This window comes from Grammomys surdaster, unplaced genomic scaffold (genome assembly GCF_004785775.1).
Source record: "Grammomys surdaster isolate TR1022 unplaced genomic scaffold, NIH_TR_1.0 125408, whole genome shotgun sequence".
Taxonomy (NCBI): Eukaryota; Metazoa; Chordata; class Mammalia; order Rodentia; family Muridae; genus Grammomys; species Grammomys surdaster.
In genome coordinates, this window is record NW_021620278.1 from 490823 (window position 1) to 512061 (window position 21239).

The following is a 21239-nucleotide window of genomic DNA, read 5'->3' on the forward strand; positions in this document are numbered from 1 at the left end:
AGGGGAAGGGAGGGAGGGAGGGAGGGAGGGAGGGAGGGAGGGAGGGAGGGAGGGAAGGAAGGAGGGGGACAGAAGGAGACAGAGAGAGGAAACAGTCAAGACAGGAAGCTATTGAGAATGTTTTAAATCATGAAAAAGATTCTGAAATGCAGCTCATCACAGTTGTTGGCTTCTGATACGGTGGGGTTATAGAAGGACTGTTTTATTTAATGGGCTGGCCACTTTGAGTTTGACAATGCTCCAATGAGTATATGGGCAACACAAATTAGACTTGGTGGATTTTTTTTTTGTCAGAGATTGGACCTTGGAGGGATCAGAAGCAATTGTGATTTAGGTACATTGTATGACATTCCGAAATATTTCATTAGAAAATATCATGTTGTGAAAAAGAGAAAACATCTTAAAGATGAAATTGCGTGATTTGCAGGTAAGTGCATGGGACAAGAAAATATTGTAAATGAAGTAACACGGCCTCAGAAATATAAACACTTCTCTCCCATATGTAAGTCATGGCTTATTAAAAAGGGGCTCATAAGAGAGCAAATTCAGGCCGGGCAGTGGTGGCACACACCTTTAATCCCAGCACTTAGGAGACAGAGGCAGGCAGATTTCTGAGTTCGAGGCCAGCCTGGTCTACAGAGTGAGTTCCAGGACATCCAGGGCTACACAGAGAAACCCTGTCTCAAAAAAAAAAAAAAAAAGAAAAAATAAAAGAAAAGAAAAAGAGAACACACTCAGGGCCTCTAAAGGCGAAAGCAGGACAACACCTGTGACATAAAAAGCAGTGGAAGAAGTATTGAAAAAGTTTAAATGGAAGACAATTTGGGGATGTGGAAAAGAAAAGTGGTAGGGAAAGTCAACCAAAACTAAAGACATATCAAAAAGCCATTGTGATGTGACATTTTTGATAGGTCAATTTAAATTCTTTTTATAAAAAAAAATATTTGAATGAAGGTATGCTGCACGGGAGAGAAGACCTGCTCCAAGGTAACATGAAAATACCATTGTGGTGGGTGCCAGGGCAGATTGGTACACATGGTAGGTCTCCACTTCTCTGAGAAGGGAATGTGATAATGAGACAAGAAATTTGTGAGGGTAGGACTGGGAGGAGGTGTCCTACAATTGAGATGTAACATAAATAAATAGATAAATAAATTCATGGAAAAAATTAAGTAAAACAGAAGTCTGCTATAGACCACTAAAGATGGGTGGGATTGAATGGTGACTATGCATCTCCTAATCTCTATTGGTTTATCTATGCAAAAGAACTAATAAACACAGTCTTCCCCCAAGAACATCTAGAAGAAATCAAGTCATCAATAACCACCCCAGATTCCAAAATGCAAGGAAAATCATGTGTTGTTATTCATTTATTTGTTTGTTTGTTTGTTTACATCTCAAATGCTGCGTTCTCCCAGTCCCCTCTCACATAGTCCCTCATCCACCCCCTTCCCTTCTCCTCTGAGAGGGTGGAGCCCCATCTAGAGTTTCTCCACACCCTGGCACATCAAGTGTCTGCAGGTTTCGGTGAATCCTCTCCCACTGAGGCTAGACAAGGCAGCCCTGTTAGGAACTATATTCTACAGTCAGACTACAGATTTAGGGACAGCCCCACCTCCATTTGGGGGACCCACATGGAGGCTGACTTGCATGTCTGCTACATATGTACCAGGCATCTAACTAAGTCCAATGTATATATGCTCTTTAGTTTGTATCTCAGTTTCTGAGAGCTCCCAGGGGTCCAGGTTACTTGACTTTGTTAGTCTTCCTGTGGAGTTCTTATTCCCTTCTGGGCCCTCTACTCTTCCAGTAGAGTCCCTAAGTTCCATCCAATGTTTGACTGTGGCTCTCTGCAACTGCTTCAGTCAGCTGATATGTGTAGCCTCTTAGAGAAAAGTTATGCTAGGCTCCTGTCTACAAACATAACAGAGTATCAGTAATTGGTGTTTGTCCATGGGATAGGTCTCAAGTTGGTCCAGTTGTTGGTTAGCCATTCCCTCAGCCTCTGTTCCATCTTTCTCCATGCCCCACCATAGACAGCTGGATATGGACAAACTTTGACAAATGGACTGAAAAAACTCCTCTGATATCCAAAGGGTCACAGCTCCACCCTCCCAGACAAGCTTCCAGTTTACTAGAGCACTGTCCCAAGGTCATATTCTCTGATTGTTCTCACTCATCCATGTATATTATAGTGGTATCAACCTTTGTTTTGCTTTAAATATTTATTTATTTATCTGTTTGTTTGTTTGTTTTATGTATATGAATACACCATTGCTCTCTTCAGGCACACCAGAAAAGGGCAGCAGACCCCATTGCAGATGGTTGTGAGCCACCATGCGGTTGCTGGGAATTGTACTCAGGACCTCTGGAAGAACAGTCAGTGCTCTTAACCGCTTAGCCATCTCTCCAGCCTGGGATCAAGTCCTATACCCTTGAGAATTTTTTTTTGAATTTTTGAATGAATACGGGTGTATAGGTGAGAGTAAATCTGTGTCTCATGTGCATGGAAATCAGAAGACAGCGTCAACCACCCTGGATATGAGGTTACAGAGGGTTGTGACCTGCCTACTCTTGGTGTTGGAAACCAAAGTCAAGTTCTCTGTGAGAGTAGCAATTATTCGAATCCCCATATTCTTAGAGTTCTTCTCAAAATCTGATGATAGATTCCAATTAAGTATGGATGTGGAATACACTCCCAAACTCATTCATAGACTGTTTTGAAGACTGTAGAACATTCAGGATGTGATCTGAATGGCAGAATTAAAAACGTAAAAATAGGCCTTTGCCTGCCTTTGATTCATATCTGCATTCTCTGCTTCCTTATCTTTAGAAAGTTGGACAAAACTTCCAGACACTCAGTAATGAACTCAAGCATCAATATCCACAACAATGAGCTGAAATTCCACTGGGACAATGAGCCAAAATTCCTCTTTCATCCTGATCTGTCGAGTATTCTGTCAAAGTAACAAAAAAGGAAATACTAGGGAAAATTGGTACCAAAGAAGGAGGGTCATTGCTATGATTGAACCTGAGAAGGAACTGTTAGAACTTTGAAACTGGTGTGTAGAATAATTTTTTGAACGAGTTTATATGGTATAGGCCACAAAATTGCATAATGCTGTAATAAAAAAAAAAGTTAAAGAAAACTTAGTGAATAATTTAATACTGCTGAAAGTTGAGATGTGAATATACTTACTTTCTGGTCCTGTGATGGAATGCCATGACAAAAAACAACTTAAAGATTGAAGTGTATCTTTGGACAAATGGTTTCACAGAGAAGACTCCACAGTCATGGGAGAGGCATGATAACAGCTCGATAGAACAGGAAGCTGGGAAGTCACATCTTCAACTGAAAACACAAAGCATAGAGAATGAACTAGAATCAGGATTGAACTATAGATTCTCAAAGCCCTCACCAAGTGATGTGCTTCCTTCCTGCAAGGCTGCAACACTTCCTTATAAACAAACTCCTTGTGGTGGTTTGAATAGCTTGGCCCAGGGAGTGACACTATTTGGAGATGTGGCCTTGTTGGAGGAAGTGTATCGCTGTGGACATGGGCTTTAAGACCTTCTTCCTACCTACCTGGAAGCCAGTCTTCTCCTGTCTGCTTTTGGGTAAAGATGTAGGACTCCTAGTTTCTCCAGCCCCACATCTGTTTGGATGCTGCCAGGTTCCCACCTTGATGATAATGGACTGAACCTCTAAACTTTTGAGCCAACCCCAATTAAATGTTGTCCTTTATAAGAGCTGCCTTCATTAGGGTATCTCTTCACAGCAATAAAAGCCAAACTAAGAGTCTCTCTAAACAACACCACTAACTGCAGAACAACTATTTAAATACTCAAGCCTCTAGGTAATATTTCCCATTCACATTACCCCAAATACCAACAGAAATGTGACCATGTGGGTTCAGGTGAGAACAGAAATACTACTGGGAACTGGACTAGAGGCCATTGACATTAGAAACTTGCAAATAGTGTGCCTACATTCTGACAAAGTCCTAAAAATCTGAGTGAGACAGAATTTAAAAGCAATGACTTGCTTACGTTGGTGGACTATAATGGAGTGGATGAAGTCCTGAGTAAATGGCTTTGGTCATGTCAAGGACCAAAGCCTCAGACAATGGGACTGGCAAAGCTATTCCTCCATGGTGAGTCATTGGAATGCCAAAGCCTTCCTCTAGTACAAGTAAAAATTTTGATATTGTGTGTAGAAGAAGTTTACAGTAGTGATCCCCCTTGGATGTTTTTAGTGTGAAGAGCACTCCTCCTCACAGATTGCTCCTATCTACTTTAGCTAAACCTGACTCCTTGTATGGGTGCATGTAATAACTCCACCTCACTGTTCTACTGTATATAATAAATTTATGGAGCTTCCAGTGTGCTGCAGCTTCTCTGACAGATAGCCTAGACCACTCAACCAACAAATTATAGTCTCAGTGTCTACCTTTTATATATTCCTTCATGATCTCAGACAAGTCAAATCATGGAGCTGTGCAAAACACAAAAGCAGAGGCTATGGTAAGGCAACATAGAATTAAGATTGCTATTCACCGTAGTTATTGGTCACTGCTTTTAGCCAAGTTTACAATGAAGGTTGAAAGCTAACTATTAGAAAGACTTCAAAAACATACAAGAAAAGGACTCTCATTATTAACCAGGTTAATACCATCAAAGAGAATATATAATTCCACTATGTAACAATAGAAAAGATGTGCTGACAGCAAAAATGCTTCTGCTAAAGGATCTGGGATCTGAAAGCATTTTGGAAAGTCTATGCTTTACAAAGAGATGAACAAATAGGTGATGGGTTTGAAACAATTAGAGAAGTACTATTCTTGGCTTGACTGCCCAACCACTTCCAATCTGCTGCAAGTATGGTTCTTAGAGGCCCAACTACTTGAACTCACAGCAGAATTCAGATTCATCTACATGGTGTTCCTTATAAGAAGCAGGCAGAATGTAGAATTTATATGACAATGGTCAACAGTGTCTGCAGAAAGACCACTGAAGATACAACATGTGTGCAAAGAGTCTTTAAATGGACCTTCAAAGTAAAATCTAACTTGTAATGAACAGGCTAAAATATTTCCAATAACAGAAACTTTACACATCTTTCAAAGAGAGATGCAGGATAAAGTAGTATTCTGAAGAGACAGTCCACATATACGATATGTGTCAAGATTGTGGAAGGAGGGCTGTCCAAGCCAAATGAGGCTCACATAACAGCATCATTTGCTCCAGACAACAGATCAGGAAATGTAAGAATTTGTCATTTACCCTTGTGAGTTTCAGCTTTACTTTGGTTCAATATAGCTCAACAGTCTGCATTCTGATTTTTTTTTGAATGAGAATGAACACTATGTACCATTTCTATTGGACAGATGTAGCTCTTTTTTAATTTATACAGATGTGTGTCTCAAAGATTGCTTTGACTAAGTAGAAATTTTGAATTTAGGGACTTTTGAATACTTTGGGGACTGTTAAGACTGAAGAGAAACATGGCACCACTGGTCATCCAAACTACTGACATATCACACATGAATAGTCATGTCTTCTTGTGCTCATGGAATCCCAATCCAATTGTGTGTGACAAATTTGGACCTCATTCCAAGGATCCAAAAAACTAAATGGTGTTTTGTTTGCTATGGGCCAGATGCCACCTTACCTTCAACTTCCATCTTAACATTCCGTGGCTTTCCACATGAGCTTCTCCAAATCAGTTTTTTTCTTTCTCATGTCATACACTTGTCTACTATTATATCAACCTCAGATGTTAGGGAGCTGGTCCCACTGAGTACACTTACATAGATGAACGTTGGCAAATAATCACCATTATGGTCTGGATACCAGTGGATTGAGGACCTTTATAACACTGGGACTAACAAACGGATCATCACCTTTCTCAATAAGGGACACATTTACTATATACCAGGTGGCTTCAAGTACTCCCAAAATAGCTGGGTCTATGAGGATTCATTTCATGCTAGACAGATATCTGAGAAAAGAATTCTAATAAATGTGATTTCAGAGAAAAAATTATGGCACTCAGAGTTGACTCATCCCTCTAGCTCACCACACATAGCCTCTTGCCTTGTCTTGTCTCCTTTTTCTTTTAACTTCCACTAAAATTTTGAAGAATTCAGGTTAAGAGTAAATACTTTGGAAGAGTTTCATTGAAAATCATTTCTCTGAGTGGAGAGAAGTGATGTGAGTGAAGCTGTAACCTTCTGGGAATATTGTCATAGCTGAGCCATTTCCTGTACTTCTACTTGTCCAGAGGTATAACTGTACCTGTCAATATGGCATGTCTCCAAGAGAGGTCAATGGCCAGGTATTTACAAACATACATAAACACCATGTCTCTGGTAAGGAATAGCATATTTTTGCTTTGCTGATATGACAGTAACTGAAAATTGGTGAAATTCACAACTCTGTAAATGAGGACTTGATCCTGGATCCAAAGTAGACTCAGGATGCTGGTTAAGACCTGGGTGTCAGTGGTCAAAGCCCAACCTCTAATACTCTCTCTACGGAGCACTGCCCATGAGGGATCTACCTAAACATTTCCAGGTTCCTCAGGAAGTATATGGAAGAATTAAGGAAATATTTGACAAGGACAGGATGATGGAAGACAGGAATGTACAATACCTGAAACAGAAAGGGCAAACACAGCATGTTTCTTTGCAAAGAAGTCACTGGAGGCTATTTCAATCATCAACCTCTCTATTCAAAAAGAGCCGAATCAAATATTGAGAAAAGTGCACAATAATTGTGGCTATTTGCCACTAAAACAACTCTAGCTCTTCATATTTTAGCCCCATCCAAAAGTGTTTCAAACAATTTGTAATAAATTGTCCTTGCAATATGAGGCCAGAAAAGAGAAACCATCCTGGTGACTTACCCAGCAAAAGGACTTAGCCTGGTTTAGAAGGAACAATATAATACTCGTCATAAACATAGTTTTATGTGAAGGTCTGCTGACACTGTAATACACTCTTTTTGTGATTAGATTAAAAAGCTATTGTGTTTATTTTGTGAGCCAACTGGGAGGCATATTTGTATGTTGGTTGTCCTCTTGGTTTGCAACATTAAATCCAACAAACAGACTCTCACTAGCAGATCTTTCCTGCCTGCTCTTACCAGAAAGAAGTGTTGGTGGCAGTGTCGGCAGAGGCTGCAGAATTACAGTTGAGCTTAGTCTTAACAGTGAGAGAGCTACAAAGGCCACTGATGGTTAGACAATGGTGAGGACTTGGCAACAGAAGAAGCCAGAAGCTTTGTGAACATTGGTAGTAGAGTGACAGTGACTGTCCAATAGAGGGTTAAAATAAATATGGCAAGAACCAGAGATGAGTTGTCTCCCTATAAGTTATTAGCCAGTAAGGCATGTAAGGGCCCATAAAGCATAAAGGTTCTTGCCACTGCTGTTGGATGCATGCCAGGATAGTATCTGGCATGTAAGACTATTGCTAAAGACACCACATGGTCTGATTATAGACCATGGTGGCAACCAGGAAGAAATGAATGTTGAGTAAATGTGAAAAGACCATAATGGCTGTCCTTCATAGTACCAGAAAGTGCTATGTAGACAGCTGTAGTAGAACATTCACAAACATCCTTATTCTGGTATAGCCCCTTGCTAGAGTCCCAAGCACCAGGTAAGATATGCCTGTTTGTGGAACAGTGACATGACTATTGTGGGAAAATCAAGAACATGTAAGCCTCACTCCACAAGAATTTATGTCAGGTACTATAATCCACTAATTGGGGAGACCATAATTCCCATAGGGAACACCCCTGGTACTGTTTTATTAGATAAATGTGACATGCTTATCAAACTGCCTTCTGAACATTTGTGTGTAATGCTGTCAATCACCGATTATCTGTCAACTTCTTAAGTTCCTTTTACAATTAATGGTGTATCACAGAGGACCAACAACTACCAATGAAACTTCTGAGAATAAGTACAAAACCTCAATGATTAGCCTTAATGGACATCTATAATCAACTCCTCTAAGGCTTGATGACTTTTGATGAAGAAGAACACAGGAAGAAAGTAAGGAGAAAAAAAGAGAATGAGGTCAAGTGTTATAGAGCCATTCCTTCTATATGGAAACATTTCCGTACAAGAGGGAGCAAGAGACTCATGAGTTTAAGAAATTAAAAAATAAAACATAGAAAAACATCATATTTATAAAATCTGTGAGACTAGAAGGATTTCCAGAGGCAAGAACGTACTGTTAGAAGAGAGGAATCTAAACCCAAGTACAGAACTGAAATTCGAAGGCCTGTAAAGCTGCAGAAGGCTCCAAGCAACTTGAATATCCTAGCTCAGAAGTCATGTTCTGGAAAAACACACACTTTTCTTCTTCTTCTTCTTCTTCTTCTTCTTCTTCTTCTTCTTCTTCATAGTGGTGGCTGCTTCTTCTTGGAAACCATCACTATACCTTCCAGAATCCATTAGAAAGCGCTTAAGATGCAACTTCAAGAGTAGAATTACTAAAACGTCTCCCTTCCACAGAACCAAAGTTCTCTTGTTACAATAACCTCATGCATGTCACTCAACTCTTATAGTCCACCTCTAGAATAATTAATGCATAATTGTTCAAGACTGTTGAACAATGCAATGTCATGTATGAAACTTTCAAGGAATAAATCTTTTATTTTTGTTGTTGAGGCCATAATGAAAGGCTATGCTACTCATTTGGGGACCATGGAATATTTGCAAGCTATTCTTTCTTGTCTATAAAATTATTGTCTGTCATTTCTCTGTTTGTGAACATGTGAACATTAACCTGATAGATTTCTTCATGCTTGCCATCCTCATAGGCTGGGTACCTGGGGTATCTGAGATACAGAGATCAGGAAGGGTCTCCCACACAAAACACCCTGCAGATTCAACCTTCCATTCACCTCTACATCATGTGAGAGTACAGGTAGAAACCCAGCATGAACAGGTGCTTAGCAGAGGGACTATTTTAAAGTGAAGCAGTAAGGTTGAAAAGATCTATATGGTTTTGTGCTTCCGGAGACCCAGACCCTCATTATTAGTGCAGGAACTTAAATTAGCCAGTGACCTTTAACCTTACTTATTACTCTAAAGTGATTCATGTTCATGGTATACAATTTTCACAGAAAGTAATATGTTTTTAACCACTTATCAATTGTATGCCTTATCAAGTGCTAATCTAGTGATTTGCATATTATTACACTTGACATAAGAACTCTGAGGCGTAAAGACATTAACCAATGGGCTCTTGAGTCAGCAAGAATACAGCAGCAATTCTGACCAAACAACCTGGATCAACATTTGTCACCTTTTCCTTTTCATACTTCCTCCTCAGCTGTTCTCTAATGTAATCCCTATGGACTTCCTGACAACTACCAGATTTCTACTATGATTTGGGACATCAGGTTCATTCCAATTACCTACTTCTCTTATGAGACCAAATTATGTCTCTAACATCTGCTGTACCTATTAACATATTCTTATTCCTGCCCCCAATGTCCAGCCCAGATGGCCAACTCAAAGCATCACTGTACAGTGCAAATATGCTAAAGGACTGGAAAATGCATCACATGGGTGTCATCAAAGATTGCCTGATCTGTGTTCAGGACAGAGCTTAGTAACATCATCTCTATCCTCACAGTCTTGTGTGGATGGAAGGAATAAGCCAGAGACAAAGACACAGGAACAAGGGAGCAAGAGGCTGTGGCTGAAGGTGGTTTTAGATCTAACAGACTTTAGCAGGCAACACTTGAGTCTTAAATAATTTTCTTGGTCCTCAAAAATACTTCATAGACAAGATTAGTGATATAACCTGTAATTTAAGTCCTCAGGACTTGGAGTAGGGTATGGCCACTTCAGGACCAGAGCCAGGCTACGTTGTAAAATTATATAAAGAAGAAAGGAAAAGAGGAGAAGGAAATGCATGGAAAATAAAATGGGGGAGGAAAAGAGATGGGGAAGGTGAGAGGTAGGATGTAAGAGACTTCCCTTTTGAGAATCTAGTGAAGAAAGAAGAAAACGAGAAGAGAATCTTGGTTGGTTTTTTTTTTAATTATTATTTTATTTCATTTATTTTTACAGTCCAGATTTTATCCCCCTCTCGGTCCACCCTTTGACTGTTCCACATCCCATACCTCTTCCCTCCCCATGCCATCTCCATGAGGATGTCCCCACCCCACAGCCCCCACCCCAACAAACCTCCCCACTCCTCAGGCCTTGAATCTCTTGAAGGTTAGCTGCATCTTCTCTGATAGAGTCCAGACCCAGCAGTCCTCTGCTGTATATGTGTTGGGAGCCTCATACCAGCTGGTGTATGCTACCTGATTGGTGGTCCAGTGTCTAAGAGATCTCAGGGCTCCAGGTTAGTTGAGACTGCTGGTTTTCCTACAGAGTCGCCCTGCTTCTCAGCTTCTTCCAACTTTTTCCTAATTCAACCACAGGATTCAGCAGCTTCTGTCCATTGGTTGGGTGTAAATATGTACATCTGACTCTTTCAGCTGCTTGTTCAGTCTTTCAGAGGGCAGTAATAATAGGCCCCTTTTGTAAACACTCCATAGCCTCAGTAATGGTGTCAGGCGTTGGGGCCTCCCCTTGAGCTGGATCCTACTTTAGGCCTGTCAATAGACCTCCTTTTCTTTGAGATTTTCTTCATTTTTGTCCCTGCAGTTCTTTCAGACAGGAACAATAATTGGTCAGAGTTTTTGACTGTGGGATGGCAACCCCATCCCTCACTTGATGTTCTGTCTTTCTGCTGGAAGTGGACTCTACAATTTCCCTTTCCTCACTGTAGGGCTTTTCATCTAAGGTCCTTCCCTTTGAGTCCTGTGAGTCTCTCACTTAGACCAACCTAGAAAAAAACTGCTATATAAGCTATGAACCACTGACTGAGGTAAGAATCAAGCTCTAGTTTCTTTAAGAAACCCCAACTTTTACTGATTTATCTCCCTCCAGACAAGTCATCATAAGAACATGTGCAAGGTCCTACCTTTGCTGAGGACCTTCCTCTTCACCACACATGAAGGTCCTTACCCAGACTTCCACATACTGCACCTCCTCCAAGGTAGAAGATGATGCCTTGCCGGAGTTTGCAAGACACTTCTTTGGGCTTGAACAGCCTCACAGGGACTGTTCTGAAATGCATATCAGTCACCAACACATTAGGATCCTTCTTTATCAGCATTAGACCTTGGAAAACCTGTAAAAGTCTGGACATGGTGCAAATTCTCAGTTTCTCTAATATGTTTCCCTGTAGTAGGCAAAGGAAAAAAGTGAGGCATGGGAGAGTGTGAGGTGGGTGTGCATATGCTGAAGACACTTAGCTTACTCAGGTGTGTTCCCCATTTCTCACCTCCTTCATATATGTGCAAAATGTCATGAATGAATGTCTGTGAATTCTTTTCAGATAGAAAAAAGCATCCAATCTTTTCTTCCCTAAAAGTCCTGATTGAGAATGATGGTGCCACGATGATTGATGTGCTGGCCTCCATCAAAACTCACATTCAAATTTCATTGCTACTGTCAGTGTTAACAGATGGGAAATGATAGCAGAAATGATGTTGTATCTTCATGTGTCAATTAAGTTCTTATCGGGTGGCTGGGATAAGGATTTTCATAATAGGCTCCTGAGGAGTGAGGGCAGCTAGATTTCCTGTCTTAGGAACACAGGCACACTTGCTTTTGTACTAACATGTGACACAGATGGTCCATTTTTGCTCTCATTGATCAAAGGCTTCCCAAAATGCAAGAATGGATACAGCCATTCTTCCTTGGCCCAGGCTAAAACAACCAGCTTGAGGTGGCCCCACCAAGCCTACAAAGATAAGAAAGTGGACAGAGACCCCATGGAAGTGCCTCAGAATGAGAGAGTCAGATAATTAAGATAAATGAACAAACATTTTTCATGCTATTAGACCTTGTTTGTGTATAATTTTTAGTGTTTTAGTGTTCACCATCAACAGTGGACCTTGAGAATTATACCCCAGAACAACATTAATACTCCCACTTTTTCTCATCAAATGGTGACACAGGACCATTCTTTATTATTCTACCCATCCTCTGTTAAAACAATCCATTGCATAGATGACAGACAGATAATCCTTTAGTGACAGACAGATAATCCTTTAGTGATCTACAAATTTACAAAAGCATCTAAATGGCACACATGTGCACCTAAGGACATGATGATGGAGGATGAGAGGTCAGTCCACACTGGGTGCATGGACCACAGTAAGGCAAGTGTGATGCCTGACAAAGTAATTGAGAAAATCCTATAATACCCAGTGTCTACAAATGTAAAAGGAGATGCAGATATCCTTGAACTCCTGGGATACTGGCAGGTTTTCATACCCACCTTGCCCAAGATGCCCACCCACTGTTCAACTAACTTGGTAAAGCAGGGTACCAATGGACCTACAATAGACAGGCTAAAAGATTTTTAATAAGGCCAAAATTATCTTTTTCCGGGGGCTTATATCATCGTAGGAAAGGTTATACAGCTGTGGACTTTTACCACAATATAGATAAGAGATACTGATGGAGCATATACACGGGTGACTAGAAAGTAGAGTGTAAAGAACTTATGCATTTTAGAGAGGGATACAAACATGCCTCTGTGAACACTATTACAGGCTTCTTGAAAAAAAATTCCATGTCAAGAAAATAAATATGAAAGTTGCCATAAAGCATGTCACACCACTCTGTTCTAAGTGTGGGCACAGATGAGAATTGACAGTGATAAGAGGAGTCATTTCACGACAGGGAGACTGGAGCCATTACAAGGTCCCCTTCAATTACTGGAGGTCAGGCCTCTATCCCCGCCTTCACAAGATTAGATTCGCCACAGCCCGTCTATACTTAGAGAAGGGAGGAGATGTCAGGGGCAGCCCTGCTTATACACTAAAGGCCTAAAACCAGCCATAGGCCTAAAATCAGCAATAGGCCTGTCATACATGTATACTAACACCAAGTCTTGGGTCTCTGTGGATAAACACTGAAACAGATGGCTATAAGCTATTGTAAACAGGCAGTTTTTGTGACAATTTACCAGCCTGAGTAGTCATAGACCTTGGAAATAGGTAGCCTTGGCAGACAATACCAACTTAGATAAGAACAAGTGAGTCATAGGCAGAGTCATAGTGACCTGTCCCCTGAACCCTCACCCAGCCGATACCCTGTTCTGAAAAATATCTGTATTCCCCCGAACACCCACGCTCCAGTGTCATTCCCTTCCCCACATCCTGCCTTTTTGTGTTTATAACCCCTGTGTGAATGAGTATAAATTACAATTTGAAAAAAATAAATTATATATATACATACACACACACACACACACACACACACACACACACACACACAAAGGGGAGTCATTTCACAAACTGATGTACCAATCTAGGTTGAATGCAAACCTGTTCTATAACACTTCCACCTACCATACCGTTTAACTGGGATGGGAAATTTTTTAAATATATTATTTGAGCAATGGTTGTAGAGCTTAAGAACAAGACGTAGCCTGCAGGGGTGAAAGGGGCACTCCCAAAGGTCATAAGTTCATTAATTAAAACCACCAGGAGCCAGAGATAGAATGCTTCCCTTCAATTTATTAGCATGAGCAGCACACGGGGGCCCATAAAACATCAAGGAGCTTGCCACTGTGACTGGATACATGCCAGGCCTAGATAATAAGACTATTGCTACAGACACCACGTAGTCTGATTGCAGTACATGAAGAAATAAAGCTGGCATAGAGGTGGAAGTTCGCTTCTTGCTGGATATCTTTCATAGTGCCAGAAGGTGCTCTGAAGGCTGCTGGAGAGAACTGTCAGTAAAATCCATTATCAGGTACAGTCCCTGCATGCTGCAGTACCAACTGCCAACCAACGTATACATGATTGTGAAATTGTGGGATGAGTAGTGTGGAAAACTCAAGAACATGCAAACCCCACTCCACAGGATTTTGTTTGGCACTATAAACCACTTGCTGAAGAGAAAATAGTTCGAGAAGGAACACCCTGATTCTGTTTGCTAAGATAGATATTATGTGCTTATCTAACTGACTTCTGAACATTTGTCTGTGAAGCCATTATTCACTGTTTTTCTGTCAGCTATAGAATCTTCATTTCCAATGAACAGTGTACCACAGGGGTCCAACAACCATCAATGACGCTCCTGAAAACTAGGGACAGTTGATATAGTGCAGTGGCTCAATAATTTGCCTTGATAGTCATCAATTATTGCCCACTCTGAGGCTCAGGGAATTTTCATGAAGAACTAAGGGAGGGTTTAAGGAAAAATGAGAAAGAAATGCAGTGCTGTAGAGCAGTTTCTTCTATATAGAAACATTCCCTACAAGAGGGAGCAAAAGGCTCATGAGAATCAAGATGCACAGCAAAATATTTATAAAAACTATGAGACTTGAAGGATTTATAGCGGCAATAACCAACTGATGGAGGGGGAAATTCTGTGCAGAGGCATAGAAATGATGTTCTCTGGCCTTTCAAGCTGCAGAAATCTCCAAATGACTTGAATATACAAGCTCAGAGGTCATATTCTTGAGATAGACACCCACCTTCTCCTTGTAGTTGTGGCAGCTTCTTCCTTGGAAGTGATCACTGTACTACATAGACTTGATTAGAAAACACTTAAGATGTTTTTGCAAGTGTAGAATTATTAGATATCTCCCTTCCACCAAGCCAGAGGTCTCTGGTAGTAGTAGCCCCATGCGTATCATTCAAATCTTGAACTCCACCTGCATAAAAAATGATAAATGATTGTTAACCAATTTTGAAAACTATAATATCGTGTATGAAACTTTCAAAGAATAAATAAGTACTCTTTGTTGTTTGCTTCTATTGAGGCCACACAGAAAGGCCAAGCTTCTCACTTGGAGACCATAGAATATTTCCAGACTATTCTTTTTTTCATTAATTTATTTACATACCTATTGAAGTTTCCACTCCCTCCTCTCCTCTCCCATGCCCCTCCCTTTCTCCTCAGTGAAGGGAAAGCTTTCCATGGATATCAACCCACCTTGTCATATCAAGTTGCAGTTGGAGTAGGTGCCTATTCTCCTATTAAAGCTAGTCAGGACAGCCCAGTAAGAGGAATGAACTCTAAAAGCTGGCAACACAGTCAGCGACAGCCCCTGCTTAAGTTATTAGGGAACCCATGTTAAGATAAACTAAGCTGCACATCAGTTTCATATATGTAGGTGGTCTAAGTCCATACCATGCTTGCTCTTTGGTTTGTGATTCAGATTCTGCGAGCTGCTATGGGCTCAGGTTATTTGTTTCTGTAGATGTTTGAGTGGTGGTATTGACCTCTCTGGCTCCTTCAACCTTTCCTTCACCTCTTTTGCAATCTTCCCCAAACTCTGCTTAATGTTCGGCTGTGGATCTCTACATGTTTTCCATAAGCTGCTACGTGAGGTCTCTCAAAGTGTAGTTATGCTAGGGTCCTGTATGCAAGTACAGTAGGTTATCATTAATAGTGTCGGGGGTTGAGTCTCTGTAATGGGATGGATCACAAGTTGGGCCAGTCATTGTTTGATCATTTTCTCAATTTCTGCTCCATCTTTATCCCTGCACATCTTGTAGGCAAGACAAATCTAAGGTTGAAAGTTTTGTGGTTGTCCACATCTCTTTAGGGGAAGTCTTCCATTGTTAGAAGGTGGCAATTTCAGGTTCCATTTTCCCTGTTGCCAAAAGTCTTAGACCTAGTGTTCTGCTCATGTGTTTTTGGAATGTTCCCTTGTTTTAGGTTTCTGCCTCATCCCAGAGCTTCTCCCCTCACCAATTTCAGTTCTCACCCAGTTCTCTCTCCCTAAGTTCTCTTGACATTTGATCCTTCTTCTCCCCTCCCTAGCCCCTCTTTCAGCCAGTACACAAGCTCCACCCATCCATGATGTCAACTTTATTTCCCCTTCTGAGTGATGTTGAAGCATCTGGCCTTGGGATTTCTCTGTTACTTAGGTTCTTTGGATCTGTGTACTGAAGCACGGTTATCCTGTACTTTATGGCTAATAGCCACTTATAAGTGAGTAAATACCAGGTGTTCCTTTCTGGGTCTAGGTTATCTGATTCAGATTTATATTGGGTTCCATCAATTTGCCTGCAAATTTAATGATGTCCTTGGTTTGAATAGATGAGTAGTATTCTATTGTGTCAATGAACCACATTTTCTTTATCTATTCTTTTGTTGAGAGACATCAAGGTTGATTCCAGTTTCTTACTATTACGAGTAAAGCTGCTATGAACGTAATGGAGAAAGTGTTCTTGTGGTATGATGGAGCATCCTTTGAGTATATTCCCAGGAGTGGTTTAGCTATGTCTTCTGGTAGAACTATTTCCAGTTTTTGAGAATGCAACAGATTGATTTCCAGAGTGGTAAATGAAGCTCACACTCCCACCAGCAGTGCAGGAGTGTTCCTCTTGCTCCACATCCTCACCAGCATGTGCTGTCCCTTTAGTTTTTTTATCTTAGCCATTCTGATATGCCTAAGGTCAAATCTTAGAGTTGTTTTGATTTATATTTCCCTGATGACTAAGGACTTTGAACATTTCTTTAAGCATTTCTTGGCCATTCAACATTCATCTGTAGAGAATTCTCTGCTCAGCTCTATATACCATTATTTAAAAGAGTTATTATATATTTTGGATATTAGGCCTCTGTCAAATGGAGGGTTAAGGGTAGGAAAAGATACTTTTCCAATCTGTAGGCTGCCATTTTGTCCAGTTCACAGTGTCCTTTGCTTTACAGAAAAGCTTTTTCATTTCATGAAGTTCCATTCATTAAATGTTGATCTTAGAGCCTAAGCCATGGGTGTTCTATTCAGGAAGTTGTCCCCTATATCAATGCATTCAAGGCTATTTTCCACTTTCTCTTCTATTAGATTTTGTGTATCTGGTTTTAGGTTGAAGTCCTTGATCCACTTGGACTTGAGTTTCATGCAGGTTGATAAATGTGGATCTATTTGCATTCTTCTACATGCAGACATCCAGTTAGACCAGCACTGAAGATGCTTTCCCTTTTCCATTTTATGTTTGTGGCTTCTTTGTCAAACATCAAGTGTCCATAGGTGTAGAGGCTCATTTCTGTGTCTTCTGTTCAATTCCATTTATGTTTCTATACCAATACTATGTAGCCTATACTACTCTTATTCTATAGTACAGCTTGAAATCGTGGATGGTAATGCTTCCAGAAGTTCTTTTATTGTAAAGTATTATTTTTAGTACAATAAAAGTTTTTGAGTTTTGTTTTTCGATATGAAGTTGACAATTGTTCATTCAAGGTCTGTGAAAATTTGTGTTGGAATTTTAATGGGAATTGTGTTGAATCAGTAGATTGCATCTGGTAAGATGGCCATTTTCACTATGTTAAACCTACTGATCCATGAGCATAGGAGATCTTTCCATATTCTGATATCTTCTTCAATTTATTTCTTCAGAGACTTGAAGCTCTGGTCATAGAGGTCTTTGACTTGCTTGGTTAGAGCAAGTCAAAGATGTTTTATCAAGTTGTTTTATATTATTCAAGGCTATTATGAAGGTGTTGTTTCCCTGATTTATTTCTCAGCGCCCAATTATTGTTTGTATAAGGAAGGAATAATGATTTTTTTTCAAGTTAATTTTGTATCCAGCTACTTTGCTGAAGGTTTTTAACAGCTGTACATGTTCTTTGGAAAGTTTTGTGGTTCACTTCTGTATAGTATCATATCCTGTTGGAATAGAGATACTTTGAATTCTTTCTTTCCATTTGTATCCACTTGATCTCCATTAGTTGCATTATTTTTGCTAGAATTGCAAGTACTGTGCAGAAGAGATAGGGAGTGAACAGCCTTGCCTTATCCCCGATTTTAGTGGAATTGCTTTCAGTTTCTTTCCATACAATTTGATGTTGGTTATTGGTTTCCTGTATATTACCTTTATTGTGTTGCTGTATGTGCCTTGTATCCCTGATCTCTTCCAGACTTTTAACATGAGAGAGTGTTGGATTTTGTCAAAGCCTTTTTCAGTGTCAAGATGATCGTGTGGATTTTTCATTCAATTTGTTTTTATGGTGATTTATATTGGTGGATTTTTGTATATTGAACCACCCCTGCATCCTTGGAATGAAGCCTACTTGATCATGTTGGATGATGTTTTTACTGTATTTTTCAATTTAGTTTATTGGTAATTTTTTCTTCTTTTTCCCTTTATTTATTTATTTATTTATTTATTTATTTTTACTTAGTTACTTTACATCCTACTCACTTCCCCCATCCTGAATACTCCCTCCCACAGCCTTCCGGAATCCTCCCTCCTCTTCTCTTCTAGAAGGTAAGGACCCTACCAGCACATCAAGTCTCTCTAAGGCTAGGCACATCCTCTCCCAATGAGGCTAGAAAAGGCAACCCAACTAGAAGAATATATCCCACATATAGGCAACAGCTTTTGGAATAACACACACTCCAATTGTTCAGGACCCACATGAAGACCATCTAACAAATACGCTTGCTCAACTATGTTCATAGCAGCTTCATTTTTAATAGCCAGAAACTGGAAACAACTAGATGTCCTGAAGAATAGGCAAAGAAAATGTAGCACATCTACACAATGGAATGCTATTCAATTATTAAAAACAAAGGCATCATGAATGTTGTAGGCAAAGGGATGAATCTTGAAAACAACCCAGACCCAAAAGGACTTGTGTGATATATACTCACTTATAAGTGGCTATTAGCCTTAATATACAGAATGCTCATGCTACACTCCACAAACTTAGATAACCTAAACAAGAAGGAAGGCACAAGCAAGGATACTTGAATCTCACTTAGAAAGGGGAATAAAATAGTCATAAGGGGCAAGTGGAGGAAGAGAACTAGGTGGGAAAGAAGATGGGGAGGGCAGCAGGAGAAAGTTCAGGTTCAGTTATAAGGAGGGAGAGGGTGGATGATCAGATGGTCATGAGAATGAAAGGAAATCTGCAACTTATGGGAGTAGAGAGGTAGAGAGCATCTCTAGGACAAGACAGAGACATTGTATAAAGGAGGCCCTCAAGAATCAGTGGAGGTGTCCTTAGCTGTAACTCACAGCATTGTGGATATGGAACCTGAAAAGGCCACCTCTTGTAACCAGGCAGGAATACCAATGAAGCGATAGGGACACCAAACCATCCACAAAACTGTCAACCCAAAATTTGTCCTGTCTAAAAGAAATGTAGGAACAGGAGATGGAGCAGAGACTGAGGAAATGGCCAAGCAATAACTGGCCGAACTTGAGACCCATGAAATGGACAAGAATTAATCCCAAACACTATTAATGATACTACTTTGTTATGCCTGCAGACAGGGGTCTAGCATGGCTGTCCTCTGAGAGGCTCCACTCAGCAGCTGACTCAGACAAATGCAGACACTCACAGCCAAACAGTGCATGGAGCTTGAGGACTCTTATGTAAGAATAAGATTATGGCCCTTAAGGGGATAGGAACTCCACAAGAAGACCAACAGAACCAACTAATCAAGACTATTGGGGCTCTCAAAGACCAAACCACCAACTAAAGAATGGCTGTTAACTGCCTCTCTTTGTGAACAGATTTGTCAGACCAGAACTTTTCTGTTATTATAGAAAAACAAAGAACAGACAGCCTTTGCTTAAGCAAGGAGCTGTACAGTATTTTTAAAATTTTGAAAAAAGGATAGTGATCTTATGTCAAGTATAAAAGAAATATAGAGGAATGAAAGGAAAAATTAAACAAGGGTCAGAGAAATTGAACTTTTGTAGAAAGCCAACCTTGATACAACAGGTAGTAGGAAATAACTTTTGATTATTAATTCTGTGCCTAACTGAAACAGATCAAATTCAAATAGAGTCATCCTGTTGGCATTTCTATAACCACAAGGGGTTTATGACACCAATCTTAAGGAGGAAGGTATTGAGTTAAAAGAAAATTGATTTTATCATAATATTAATTTTTAGGTCTTAAAGAAATTGCTGGTTGCTCGCTTTGTATCTCTTTCAATATTCTTATGTAATCAAGGAAGACATTTTTAAAAAGTGTATTCTGAATGCTGTGTAATCAATGAATAGTTTCTGAGGAAGTTATTTTATGTATAAATAAAGACTGTGAGAGACACAGGTTGTCAGAGTATGTCAAGCCACACATAGATGTGCTTCCTTTCTGTCCTGTCTCACATGAAACAAAGATGAATGGTGTCCCATGTCTGATCTTCCCTAGCTGCTCTTACATCCACCAGTTCCAATCCTTGCCTTCAGCCAGGGATGGTCCCTTTCACTCTTTTATCTGTTCCTGGACCCATTTTCCTCCTACTGGATTGCTGCATCCAGTCTAACTATGAAGGGATATGCCTTGTCTTATTGCAACTTAATATGCCATGTTTGGATGATAGCCCTGGGAGTCCTGTCTTTTTCTGAAGGGAAACAGAGGAGAAGTGGATCTGGTAGACAGGGTAGGGTAGAAAAGGAATGTGGAGGAGAGGAGGGATGGTAAACTGTGGTTGGGATGTAATATACAATAGAAAAATAATATATGTTTAAATATATTATGTAAATGTACTTGGGACAAGCTGCCTCACTCCAAGCTACTGGCCCTTCTAAAGTCCATGAAAGAATATAGGTATTTCTACTGCAGGTAAGCTCATGCCTTATGTCTGATAGTGATAGAGCAAAGAAAAAAAGACAGGTGGGGGTATAGGAAGGTATTACAAGAAGGAAAGACATCCCATGTTCCTGAATTAGTTGGCTGACCAACTTTGCAGTACTTTCTCAGACAACCCTGTCAAGAACAGACTCTACAGACATCGTCTTTTCACTGCACAGATCTCTTTAGAAAAACAAACAGAAAATTGCTGTAAGCCACCAAGGATAAATGGGATTAGATACTGGTTCTGTCAGGCTCTCATCTCTGTTGCTTTTATCTACACAAAAGAACTAACTATACACAAGACATCACATTCTCCACATGAGTTTTTAGAAGGAAACCAGTCATTTCACTCCATCTTCAAATCCTGAATGCAAGGGAAATCATGTGTTGTTTTAAGCCAGTACATTTGTTTTAGTTTTATTAAGTAGAAAATGGGAATTCACTTCTCCATTAACAAAGTTATATAGTATAGTTTTCCCACTTTCAGGGAAATACTAGGGGTAGGCATACCCAGAGTACAATAGATAAGCCTCACTCTGGGTAGGGCACCTTACTCAGGGTCAGAATGTCTTCCCTCCTAGGTAATTAT

General features: G+C 40.1%; 1 non-coding gene and 1 pseudogene across 1 annotated transcript; both read right to left on the reverse strand.

Moving 5' to 3' along the window:
* Nucleotides 1–6145: 6145 nt before the first annotated feature.
* LOC114637733 lies at nt 6146–13446 on the reverse strand (annotated as a pseudogene).
* Nucleotides 13447–21074: 7628 nt separating this feature from the next.
* On the reverse strand, nt 21075–21239 carry LOC114637756. Its single transcript, XR_003713787.1, has one exon. It is a non-coding gene; the product is annotated as a U1 spliceosomal RNA (small nuclear RNA).